The 13,177-nt window shown below is 42.8% G+C and overlaps 1 long non-coding RNA gene across 1 annotated transcript; it reads left to right on the top strand.

Annotated features, from left to right (window-relative positions):
* The first annotated feature begins 6,066 nt into the window (after positions 1 to 6,066).
* LOC140133992 (uncharacterized) lies at positions 6,067 to 12,544 on the top strand. The gene is made up of 3 exons (XR_011856016.1): positions 6,067 to 6,079; positions 12,021 to 12,173; positions 12,362 to 12,544. It is a non-coding gene; the product is annotated as an uncharacterized lncRNA (long non-coding RNA).
* Positions 12,545 to 13,177: the final 633 nt, after the last annotated feature.

The raw sequence follows: 13,177 nt of genomic DNA, 5'->3' as shown, positions 1-13,177 counted from the left end.
TCATGTGCGGCCGTATGCTTCATTAATTTCGGAGAGTTACAAGGGGTCTTGTCCTCGTGATGTTTGGGGATCTCATCACTGAGACCCCCACCGATCAGCAAGTTAGGCCCTATTCTGTGGTTAGGCCTAACTTGTTTTGTGGGAAAACCCCTTTAACAAATCAAGCCGTAACTGCAACACGAATCGTAACTGCTGCGAGCTGCATGCTAAAGACTGGGGTAGGAGGGATCAAAAGCCGCTAATTATAGGTTTCTTTACTAGGTGATCCTGGCATTTCAAGATTAGCAAAGAACACCTCCAGGATCAACATCTAGAGGAGCAGAGGTAAGTATGTGGAGGTGTCTTTTTAGTTTTTTTTAAATGGTAGATTTCCTTCAACATGGCTGCCTTCGGTAGGTGCTTTGTAACACGACTGTCTGTTAATAAAGCTAGGTGAAAAAAAAATCCAAATTCAAAATAACACAAGACAAAGGGACCATGCCAGGAGTTTGTGAGGGTCATGTGACATTCTCATGAGCTCACAATCTAATATACAGCAAACGCTCTGTTCCTAGGAGTTTCCAGTTTAACGGTAAATATAAGTTGAATGTATATAACCTCAGTGATCTAATATACAGTAAATGCACTGCTCATATAAGCTCATAGTCTAATGACCTTGCTCTGTTCCTTGGAGCTTACAGTCTAAAATACAGTATAATCACCAAACTACACAGACAAGGAAACTGCCATAGATGTATAGTTTTATGTTTTATTGGCATTAGAGTAAAAACGCTTTCTAGATGAATTAGACCAAGAACCACAAGAACAGGACAACAGGGCAGAACGTCTGTATACATAAAATCATAAAAGGGATATGAACAAAAGGTATATCCAAGTAACAGAACATCGCTATACAATGGGGCAGATTTACTTACCCGGTCCATTCGCGATCCAGCGGCGGGTTCTCTGCGCTGGATTCGGGTCCGGCTGAGATTCATTAAGGTAGTTCCTCCGCCGTCCACCAGGTGGCGCTGCTGCGCTGAAAAGCATCGGAACGCTCTGGAGTTCACTGAGCCGGGCTGAGTGAAGGTAAGTGCAAGCTCCACGACAGATTTTTTAAAAAAATCCGTCGGGTTTTCGTTCGGCCACGCCCCCCGATTTCCGTGGCGTGCATGCCATATATATGGGGGTAGTCAATTTTGATGTGAGAGGGTCTATATTGCTTAGGAGCAAAGTGTGGGAGATAGTAATCCAGGGGACACTACACTGTAAGTGACTGTGGTATCTTTAGGATCGCAGTGTGCAGATGTGATACAAGGATATGAAGACTTCTGGCGGAGAATCCTGCAGTGATAAATGAAAAGCGGAAAAAGTCATCATGAAGTTATGTATCTGAATCAATGGATTGTTACTAGATGCTACTTCTATCTGTGTCTTATCAGTTCTGTAGTCACTGACTATGTAGTGTGTACGAAATTGATTTGTATGTCATATTGTTAATGATGGTAAACAGTGATGGACATTGGGATGGACAGAGGGGCCCACAAAATTTGCCATATATTCCTGATAGCAGTCCAGGCCACATGTAATTGATATGAATACTTTTTTAATGACTGTTAAAAGGGGTTGTCTGAGAGCTTGAATAAAAACAGTGGTGGTCGGAAGGGGGATATTTAAAAAATTAAACATTTACTTATCTCGGTCTTCCCTCCTGGCTTCCTGGGCTGCCATATCTCCGGTCTGTGCCCCATGTAAACAAACGGCGGCTGGCTGGCCAATCATTATACAAGGCTGGGAATAGGGACGGGTGGGCATGGCCGGCTACCTCGACCGCAGCGTGTCTTCCGTGCCCCGGTTGTTTTTTTTTAATGGGACAGGGACCAGAGAGATTACAGCGGGTGATGTCAGGAGGGACCGTGGAGGTAAGTAAATGTTTATTTTTTTAACCAGCCCCTTCCCCGACCGCCAATGTTTTTTTTTTACGCTCTTGGACAACCCCTTTAATATAATTAACATAATTAATAGTAAAAAGTGTGGTATAGACATCAGGTGGCTAAAGGGCTTTATTGATTTTTTAAGTGTTCCTTTTTCTTAATTTATAAGACATATGTCCTGAGTCCCCGGGTGATTACCATCTCCCATGTGCAGAGGGCAATGCTTTCTGTTTGCTAGACAGATGTCCAGTAAGAGGTTTAATACAGAAGCCAAGATAAAGGCATATTTTGCCATGTGTACCAGACTGAGTATAAGGTGTGAGATTACATGGTGTTTTCCATCATGATAAACCAGGGGCACTTACTCATAGATCCAGGCTCCGTGACTATGGTAATCATTTTATATTCGTTATGCATAGCCTCCTCCCTTCTAAAATCAACTTTTACAATGATGCAAATGAGCCTGAAGAGCTCCTGGGGTTGTTACTAGAGCGCCTCTGTGCTGCAGCTTCACAAGACTATTTCCTCTACCCCCCTGCTCCCTCAGCACTTCCCTCTCCCTCTGCCTGATGTAATCTCACTGCAACAATGGAAGTTTTAGCACACAGCGGCAGGGGGAAGTGCTCCTGCATAGTATAACAGTTTGATAATCCGAAGCATAGAGAGGCGCTGGTAACATAATTTTAGTTGATATTAGAAGTATGGAGGCCGTGGATAACACATATAAGAAGATTACCACAGTCACGGTGCCTGGATCTATGAGTAGATCTGATGGTAGATTTCCAGGTATATATTATCTATACAAAGTATCTGATGTTTCATATAGAAGGAGCATTCAATAAATACTCTGCACTGTATATGACTACTACAGGGCTCAGTTCTTTAAGGTTCCCATTGATGAATGTAGTTAAAGCCTTCTGCCCCAGAGCAGTTTTAGGTAGACCAAGGTTCTGATCCATTAAAGAGATCCCCAATGTCCAATCTTTTGGTTGTGACTTGACCAAGCACTTTTTATAGTCTATTTCTATTTGTTAAAGTATCATTCACAAATCTTATGAGTTGTTGGGTCAGACTGAAGACTGGGCTTCGGTATTTTGAAAGTTAGACCATGACTAAGGACTGATATGTTTTTTTGTCTGAAATGCGTGGGTCTTGTCACTATTTTTAATGGAACAAGCTTGTATACTGTACCTCCTCCTGAATTTTAAAATTGTACGAATGCTGGATCATATCCCTACTTCATTGTCTTCACCAGAATCAGCACGGTTTAGTCTGGATCCTGGGCACTGTTCACACAGACAGATGAGACCTTCATGAATACTACAGTGAGCTGTTAATTTTCTTTTTTCTGTGATGTAAAAAATGTATACTTTCATAATGGATGTGGTGTAGCCTTTATGTAACCTTCTTTAGTAGAGCCCGGCCCATATGTAGTGTAAATACTGATCTATACAGTATGTTATACTAATACGCATCTAAATCTTTAGTAATGTAATGAAATGAAATGTAAAGTAATGTATGTTTTGTATCTGTACCTTCACTACCTTTTGGTAGAAAAATTTACTTTTAGATGAGATTTTCTTCTCTAAATGGAGCTCTACACCAAATAGCAGGCAATTCCTTTCCCTTATTACAATTACCCGAATTCACCATAAAGGTTATTAGCAGCCTCAAATATCAGTTTGAAGAATAGGTCACCGTTCAGACCTTGAGGCCAGGGCCGGCGCCAGCACTGGGCATACTTGGGCAAGTGTCGGGGACCCAAGCTGCTGGGGGGGGGGCACATAAGGCTGTACATAAGGAGTACATGGGGGTGAGGGGAGTTGTATTTAATGAATCCTTATGGGTTTAGGGGGGCTTAAAATAACCACGAGGGGGCTATAAATAAAATAACCACAAGAGGGCTGATTGGGATGATAAACTAGGGAATATTTTTTCGGAACAGGAAGCTGTTTTAGTTTTGAATTTTTAATGGCGCCATGTGAGTACAATGCAAAGGGGCCCACTGAGCCATCCGGAAGAGTTCACAGAAAGTGAATTGTCCAACGATAATGTATTGTGCTCCGATTCACTAAGATCGTGCGCCCGATATCCTGCATGTGTTGCTTCCCCGCTCAGGTCCGACAGAATTCACCTTCTTCTTCCTGGTGCATGTAAGTGCATTGTCTTGCGACACAATTCAAAAAGTTAAATCCCGCGCTCAGTCCGAATAAGTCGGATCATGCGACGCCCCCCCCCCTCATTTCTGTCGCATGAAAGCCAATGCAGCTGCGCCAAAATCCAATAGCGTGCGACACAATCCCCTGTTAAATACCTGTCAGTGCTGTGCAACAACTGAAAAAGTTGGAAAGTAAATAAGCCCCCATGTGTTTTTTTCATACTAATGCAGGTATTTACACTAAGGGAAGGGAATTGTCTGCTATCTGGTGTAGAGCTCCAGTTTGAGAAAAAATCTCATCTGTAAGTCTTTAACACACACACAAATATAAGCAACAAAAAAATAAAAGATAACTTTATAAAGGAGTTAAATCTAAAATATAAGGAGAAAACATTCTCTGTAGAGTAGAAGGAGCATTAGTGCCATGGGCTCTGTTCACTTCTACATCCTCTGACAACACACAGTGCCGGATCCATTGTACACTGGACTCCAGCAGAGCCTAACAGAAAGCACTGGCTGAAAATGGGGTTTGGGGGGATGTCTGTCATTTTGATGGAAAGAAAAGCAATGCATGTATTGGTATTCCTCCTGTCAATCCTGATGTAAATGGTGATGGCGGCTTCAGAGAGCATTAGACACAAGTGTGGGCAGATGTGATTATAGCCATGCAGGGGTTTACTATACAGTGTATGATGCCTGTGGTGTAGGGCATGGCTGGAAATGATTCCTATTTTACTGTGTAAACCAGACAGATTTACCTAGATAGTGTAATTCCTAATACATAGGTGTGTGCCATATACACCTATAGGCCACAGTGTGACCCCAATAATTGTAAGGATACTAAATAAACAGGAATGGTGCCATCTATCATATTGTGGTAGACAATAGGTGGAAAAAGAATCAGACTCAGAGGTTTCATTCTCTAATTGTAGATTTTCCATTTTCTTCTCTATTCAGCCCGGACCACTATAACAACATCTTCTAATTACATCTCTGCAGATTTTTTGTCTATACATTTTAACATCTCTCATCTCTCTATCTATTCTAAGAAGAGACTCGTTATGGTTCCACTTACTGAGCTCCTTGAGGATTACATTCCCTTACATTAATACACACATATAGTGCCATATGCAACATACTCACACACAGTGTATACAGACACCTTATACACATCACAGATACTGCATATATACATCACAGTATACGTTATATACATATTATGCTGGACAATGTGCAGTACAATATAGATTTAATAGTGCACATCCTCCATTCTTTATTGTGTCAGGTCAGATGAAGGGGCCCCCTGACACTGCGGGCCCCATAGCGGCTGCTATGGCTGCTACCGCTGTAGTTATGTCCCTGGTGGTGGTAGATCCTCCCATTATCCCTACATCGTGGCTATACAGAAGCGTGCAGCAGTAATCTAATTGAACATTTTATGATGCCTTTTGCCAACATGGGCAGAAGATGTTGGCTGTAAACTGCAGCCAACAACAAAAGGTAAGATTTTGTCAAAATTTTAAGCAAAATGGTCTCTAATTCTGATTTGATTTGCTCCAGAAAATACATCTAACATGCTTTGGCTTTGTTCTTATATACTTTTTATAGATGTGTACAGTTGTGGTCAGAGTTACCACACCATGCGCCAAAAGATGCAACTGATTCAGACGTATTTCCAATACTCACAGTTAAAGACAGTTAAACACATATTTAAATATTTTAAATATAATGGGTTTGTCCACTCTCAGCAAATGAATGAAATGATGTTTATGTAATGAAAAGTTATACAATTTCCCAATATACTTTCTGTATCAATTCCTCACAGTTTTCAAGATCTCTGCTTGCTGTCATACATCAGGAAGCTTCATTATTTACTTCCTGTGGAGAGAAATCTATTCCTTGTGATGTGATGTCACACAGGTGCATATCTTATAGAGTGTAATCCGAGCTGTGTGATATAATGAGCCGTGCACCTGTGTGACATCACATGACCAGGTGTTTATCCACAGTAAGTAAACAAAAGTTTTCTATAGAATGATAACAAGCAGAAATCTAGAAAGAATGGAGGAGCTGCTGGATTCAGCCCGAGGAGGCCTCCCCTCCCCCTGACCCGCTATAGATATTCCTGGATACCAGGAAAGGATATAAATGTGATTTTATGGGGATCTGAGGTCCTGTAGTTGGTTTTGGGTCCCAAAATTTACCTGACCGGTCTTTTTTAATTTGTACTGATTCATATAAACCAATCAAACGGATATATGTTACTAGAGAATAAATAGAGCCTAAATTATTCCAGAGCAAATCAAATCAATACACAGAGAACACAAAGATTGCTCTTGTTTTTCTACTCTCTTAAAATTGCCCACAAATGATTTTGGAATGTTTGGTATTTTCTACTGTTGTCATATTGCAGACTCCCCAATTAACATACCACTTCTTTATACAGCAAGACTAATAAGCTTAATTACTGAAAAGTTCAATTTATCTCTAAGTTGCATCCCAATGCTGTGGGAAAATACTGTAGAATTGTATGTTGTGCTTTATCTTTGTTGTATTCCTGGTCTACTTTCCATCAGTGGCGGATTAAGTGTCCCATGGGCGCCGGGTTGTTCACACCACTAGGGCCCCCCAAGTGTCCAAACCAACATATGCCCGGATGTTAGAACCTAAGTACCACTCTAAATCCATTATATACTCTATATCAATGATGGCAAACCTTTTAGAGACCGAGTGCCCAAACTACAACCAAGACCCACTAATTTATCGATGAGTGGCAACACAGAAATGTAATTATTGATTTATACTCCCTGCTCTGTCACAGCTTTCATTGATACCAGCACCCTGAGGACATCAATACAGCAGAAAATAGAAGAAATTTGGATGATCATTGTAGCCTCCCTCCAGGGTCCCATAAACAGGAGAATTGTCAGGGCCGGAGGAGGAGCTACAAAGATAATCCAGATCTATCCACATCTTCCCACTTCTCCTGTAGTCGCAGGCAGTGCTGTCACTTTAAAATAGCTCTGTGCACAGCAAGTCCTGGGCTGTCTGGTACTCTTGTAAGATACCTGGAGTCCTCTCTGGTGATGGCCTGGGTGCCCACAGAAAGAGCTCAGAGTGCCACCTCTGGCACCCGTGCCATTCCTTCGCTGCCACTGATCTATATCATCTATATACTCTATATCCTTAATCTTATACTGTTCATAAAAGTAATTTAATGATGAACTTCACACTTGCTCTTATATCCCATCTATTTAAGAAAGCCAATTCCCTAACTGCATGAAACCACCTATCCCAACTACCGTCCAGACCAGATCCCCCTGACAGTATAGGAGATATGAATGCTGCCCCTGGCTGGCCCAGCCTCTGTGCTCTGCACCTGTATCCCCTTCATACTGTAAATACTCATGTACAAGACGAGGTTCCTAATTTTACCACAAAAAAACTGCAGAGACCCCCATATAATGTCTACAGCAGGGCCCCCTTTACAGAATGACCACAGCAGAGATCCCCCCTCCCATTTAATGAAATGTCCCCAGCAGGGCCCTCTTGAGAAAAAAACATCCATGTTCTCCTCTTCCTGACCACTCGGTGCATAGTGGATCTTCATATAGGGCCCTTGCAAGTCTATGGCCCCGGGCGCCCGCCCATACTGCCTTTATGAGACTCCACCATTACTTTCCATTACTCTTTGGTCAATGTCTTTTTGCTTTTTAGTAGTTTGCAGTCATTCACTTTATGATAATGCATTTGTTGTTTTCATGAATTCTGATGATATTTTGTCTTTTGTTTGTAGTATTATTTTCATCATATTCTAGAAATTGGTAATTATGCTGATGTTTACTGACATTCTAATGCACTATTTTGCGGAAACAATCATGCTTGTCATCTGATTGCATGATAATGAGATTACATGAAGAGATCCGCACAGTGAGAGAAGTTTTCCAAAAATGAATCTTTACAAAAAAATGTCCAAGGGCAACCTAAGTGTACTGGAGAGAATAAGCATGCCTCTCTTGTCTTCCTTAAGTGAATTGAGGTCCACATAGCAAACATTGTTTGAATTATTTTCTAAGTAGTTGGGAAAAACAAGTCCATAAACAATGTTATTTAGAGCCGTGTCTATCCGCACTTCTTGGGTTATTTCCAAATGAGAATTATAAGAGACAAAGATTATATCCTGTAGCCACTCACAGTAATTGTTTGGGTATTGCACAAGTCTTGCGGATGTTAGAAGTAGACACATTTCCAAAGAGTGGTCAGAAAATGGTTGTCTCATAAAACAAGTAGATCTTCTCTTAGTTGTTATTTCCGTGGGGCTAAATTTAGACACACATTATCCCTCTAGCGTTATTGGGCAATTTCACCATTTTGGAAGAGGATCCATAAAGCAGTTGTGGCAAATCTATGGCATGGGTGCCAGAGATGGCACGCGGAGGCCTCTCTGTGGGCACCCAGACCATCATCCCAACATCCCCGGACAGGAGGAGGATGGCTGGATTTTCATTCGAGCTCCTGCTCCAGAGCCAAGCTTTTTCCAATTCAGGAGAACCTGGATGGAAGCTATAATTATAATCTCAAATTTTCCACCTTTGTTCTAATGTATTGGTGCCCTAAAGAAGCTGATATGATTGAAAGCTGCGGCAGGACAGAATAGGATGTTTTAAATGACCATGTTGGCACTTTGCGCTAAATAAGTGGGTTTTAGTTGTAGTTTAGGCACTCGGTTTTTATAGAGTGCTGTCATAGAGTATCTCTCAGTTTAATAACAAAGACGGTTGTACCAAGAAGGAAAGTCTTCCTCCTCACTAGTGCTGGTGCCTACACCCAACTATAATGGCCATGATTCATTAGGACAATTCTAAAGACTGTTCAGAAAATGGTTGTCTCATGAAACATGTAGATCTTCTCTCAGTTGTTATTGCTGTGGGACTACATTTAGGCATAAATTGCCCCTCTAGTGTTATCGGTTAGTTTCACCATTTTGGGAGAGGATCTCATAGAGTAGCTCTCAGTTTAATAACAAAGAAGGTGGTTTCAGACAGGAATGCTGAACAAACTACTAGGTCAGTGTCATGTACCAAAAACCAATCACTAATAAAGATAAAACATAGAAATATTTGTACACCCCGACACGTGTTTCGCACTTAGCTTTTTCAAGGGGAGTCTTGAAAAAGCTAAGTGCGAAACACGTGTCGGGGTGTACAGCGTGTGCCTTCCTACTGGTATAGGTAACATTACTGCTCTTATGTGAGGGACGTTTCTCCTCTGTTTGCAATTCCTACTTAGGTTGTGACTGTTAATAGGCTACACTTACCAGTCTCTATTTGTTCCATTGGTTTTATCAACTTCATATTATGTGGCACTCTCTGTTGTTTTTATACTGTATTGTTGCTGGTGCATTGTGATGCACTACTTTTTTTCAATAAAGATTGTTTTGTATCATACGAAATATACTATAGATGCTGTGTTTTTCAATTTTTCGGTGAGATAAATTTATACAACGGGGGGATCCTGTACAATCTATGCCCATACCACCCGTTTTATTACTTTGGTTTTATCAAGAAATCCATGTCAAATCAACATTGTTGATTAACCAATATGTCAGACAGAGAGGTGGCAGGTGGAGCAAGCACAGGTCACAGCACAGTTAGGGGATGTCGCAGCAGGGGTGACTCTGTGAGGCCAGAACTCCCGTTGTCATCTAGCGGCAGTGTGTTGATGAACAACCCAAAGGTTCTTGGTTGGTTGACTAGGTCATCCACTTCCTCCCAAATTACATCTGACAATCCCGGCCAAGAGTCCATGAGTTCGTAAGATACAACCCTTAATTGGCACTGCCCAGGAGCGGGTCAGCGGCCCTCACCTGTCCTCAATCAGTCTCTGTCCTGATCATTTCTCTCAGTCAGAGATCTACTAGGTGGTCTGGGCTCAGCGCCACTATACAGCGAGGATGAACTCTTTGAGGACAGTCATCAGCGGCTTGGCATTGAAGAGGTGGGGCAGACATCCAGTGCTTCGTGCAGTAGGTGGGAAAGTAGAGATTTGGAGAGTGGCACGGGAGGTTATGTTGTACTTGAAAGTAGTCAGGCTCTGTATACTGAGACCACTGAAGACAACAGCAGTGACAGGGAAACACAAATCGATGATGATGTAGCCGATCACACTTGTGAGCTGGGTGATGCTAGGGCTTCATCATCAATGTCTGGAGGAGAGGGTGTAAGCTTGCACATCAGGCAACAAAGCAGACACTACTGCCACGGCTGCTGTGGGGAGATGGCGGGGTAGGAGCAGGAGCAGCTCCATCAGCAGCAGCTTAAGTCTGGAGTCCTTAATGAGCAGCTTCCTTCACCCACCTGGTGAGGAGGGTAGCCGACCACCAGCAGCAGCAGGACATGGAGCAGACCCTGCACCAGCAGATGGTGGCCTACTTGGACAGCACTCTACCACCCCATGTAGAGGATCCCCTGGACAACTTTGGAGCCAAACTTGCAGCCTCAGCTACTATTCTGATGCTGCCACCCGCCTGATGTCACACATCTGCAAGTTGCTCTATCTGACTCCCATCATCTTTACCAGGGACTGGAACTGTCACCCACCTCCACACTTATTGTGCAGCCACCACCAGAATTTGTCATTGTGCCACTCTCTGACCTCATGCTCCTGCTGCCACCTCCACACTCTGTCATTGTGCCACACTGTGGCCTACCATGTTGCTGCTAGCTCCAGAATTTGTCATTGTGCCACTCTCTGACCTCATGATGCTGCTGCAGCCACCTCTACACTTTGTCATTCTGCCACTCTGCGGCCTACTCATGCTGCTGACAACTGACCACTGTATCCCTGGAAAACCCTTTGATTTCCATAATGCTGTTTCCACCCTCCACCACTCTATGACATTGCCACTATGTTTGGTTTTCCCCTTCATTTCATCTGTCAGAAGGAATGAATAGCTTCAGGATTGATAGCCAAAAGCAGGAGTGGATACAGAACACAGAGGACATGCAAATATTCCATTTACTGCTCATCTCTGGATCATATTCTGGAACAACTCCTGTTTGTTTTTGGCTTTAGCAATACTGATGGATTATTGACTGATTGAAAGCGGACACTGACGGATGAACAGAAGGGCAAAATGATCAGTGATGTCAATGCAAAATTACTGCTGACACCCTCTCCATTCTTTCTGGAGAGCTCTACATGTATCAGGGTTTAACAGAACAGGTTCTGTCGTAATCTATGGAATCATCTGATGTCATTGTAGAAAGATTGTACTCTTTGATGTTATAGTGGGATCCTGGCCCTCAGCTCAGTCCTTTCGAGCTGGCACAGACGTGTCAGGCTGCGTTCCCGCTTCGCTTACTTGGTGAAGTTGGCCTATGTAAGTGCACATGAAAGTGAAGAGTGCAGCGATTCTAAGAGCGGCGGCTGTCATGTGCGTGTCATACTAAAACACAGCATTGTTTGAAGACCAAACCACGCTCCCTATGCATATTTAAGCAGGGCACAATGTTCTACAACACCCTACAGGCTCTCTACAGCCAGGAAATACCTGTTTTTTTAACATGATTTGCCATGATTCGATTGGGGTCGAAACGAATTTTGGCAGAAAATTTGGCGAAAAAATCACCTGTCTCTAGTTTTCACCCATTGGTAGAGATGAGTGGACTTGTTGTCCATGCTCACGGAGCTCCCCCGGGCCAGTCATAGCCATGCCTACCTGCTAGGGGCATTTTCGTGAGCGTACAGCCACCCAACCTGAGGTATTGCTGGATTGGCAGCCAAAAAGCCAATCCAGCAATACCTCAGGTTGGGTGGCTGCACCCTCACGCAAACATCAAGTCCGCTCAACTGTACCCACAGGCTGCTCCCATTATTAGTTCATAATAAGACAGTCTTTATAAATAGATAAAATGGGAAAATAGAAGTAACTGTGTTTCCCTTTAAAGGAAACCTGTTGGGATGGCCGGTGGTGCTTCACCGAGCAAGCACCATATGTAAAGCTCCTGTGCAATAAAGCCTGGATATTATCCCAGCTTCACTTCAGCCGGTTTGGGATCTGCAGATGTGAGTCTGATGTGCCATATCGGACTCACATGCAGGTGAGTAACAATGTTTGCTTTTTTAATTGAGGCCACTCAAAACTAATATACAGGTCGATTTGGGATCCTAAACCACAGGTCCGTATGGACCTGTACTTGGTTTAGGGTCCCAAATCCCCCTGACCGGTTCTCTTTAAAAATTTTTTGTTCAGTAAATCAGTATTTAAATGCCATGTCCTTCTTTGTAGACTCTTACCTCCCGGTATCCCTTATGCTGAAATTGGCTGGATAGTCACGCTGAGAAGAGCTCTGTAAGAGGCACAAACAACAACATTTTTTCATTCAATATGGAAATGAGGTTATGGTGCAGAATAAATTCTGTAGAGTCTGTAAGGCAAACGCTGAAGACCCGGGAAGTAAGAAGCTTAAATAAACACTTAATGGCATAAGTGTTATTCAGTCATTACCTGGAGTATAAGAGATTATAATGAAATATAACAACCTACCGACAGTCAGAGTATGAAAACTTAACATATGCGGTTTCTCCAGATCATATCTAGTCCATCTCCCGTCTCTACTGGATGAGGCATCCGTGTCAATTCAGGGACTGTTGCATCATGGTACATGTATGTGTATGGCTGAATGTTAGGCTACATTCACACTGCAGCTTGGGGGACGTATATACGTGTATACGTATATATGATATATGTCCCTGATAGACGGCAATGGGCGCAAGCGCCCTACGGGAGCGGTACGGTGCAGCAGACGTGCGGCACCTTACCGCTCCGTACCCCCGAAAAAGATAGAACATGTCCTATCTTTTCCCATATTACGGCGCCGTACACCATACATGCCTGTGGAGAGGGGCGGGGGTGAGCAGCGCACGTGCTACGGTACGGCATGTAACGGGAGTGTGAATCTAGCCTATACTCTGTCATTGTCAGTTACTTTACAAGCAATTTATGCTCATATTATTAGAACTGTAAATTAAAAAAAAATCTTAAGGGAACCCGTCACTAGATTTTACCCCGTTATACCACTAGTCCCCTCAGGTAAGGAATGAA

The sequence above is a fragment of the Engystomops pustulosus genome, chromosome 5 (genome assembly GCF_040894005.1).
Source record: "Engystomops pustulosus chromosome 5, aEngPut4.maternal, whole genome shotgun sequence".
NCBI lineage: Eukaryota > Metazoa > Chordata > Amphibia > Anura > Leptodactylidae > Engystomops > Engystomops pustulosus.
This window is presented reverse-complemented; position numbering and strand designations above follow the sequence as displayed.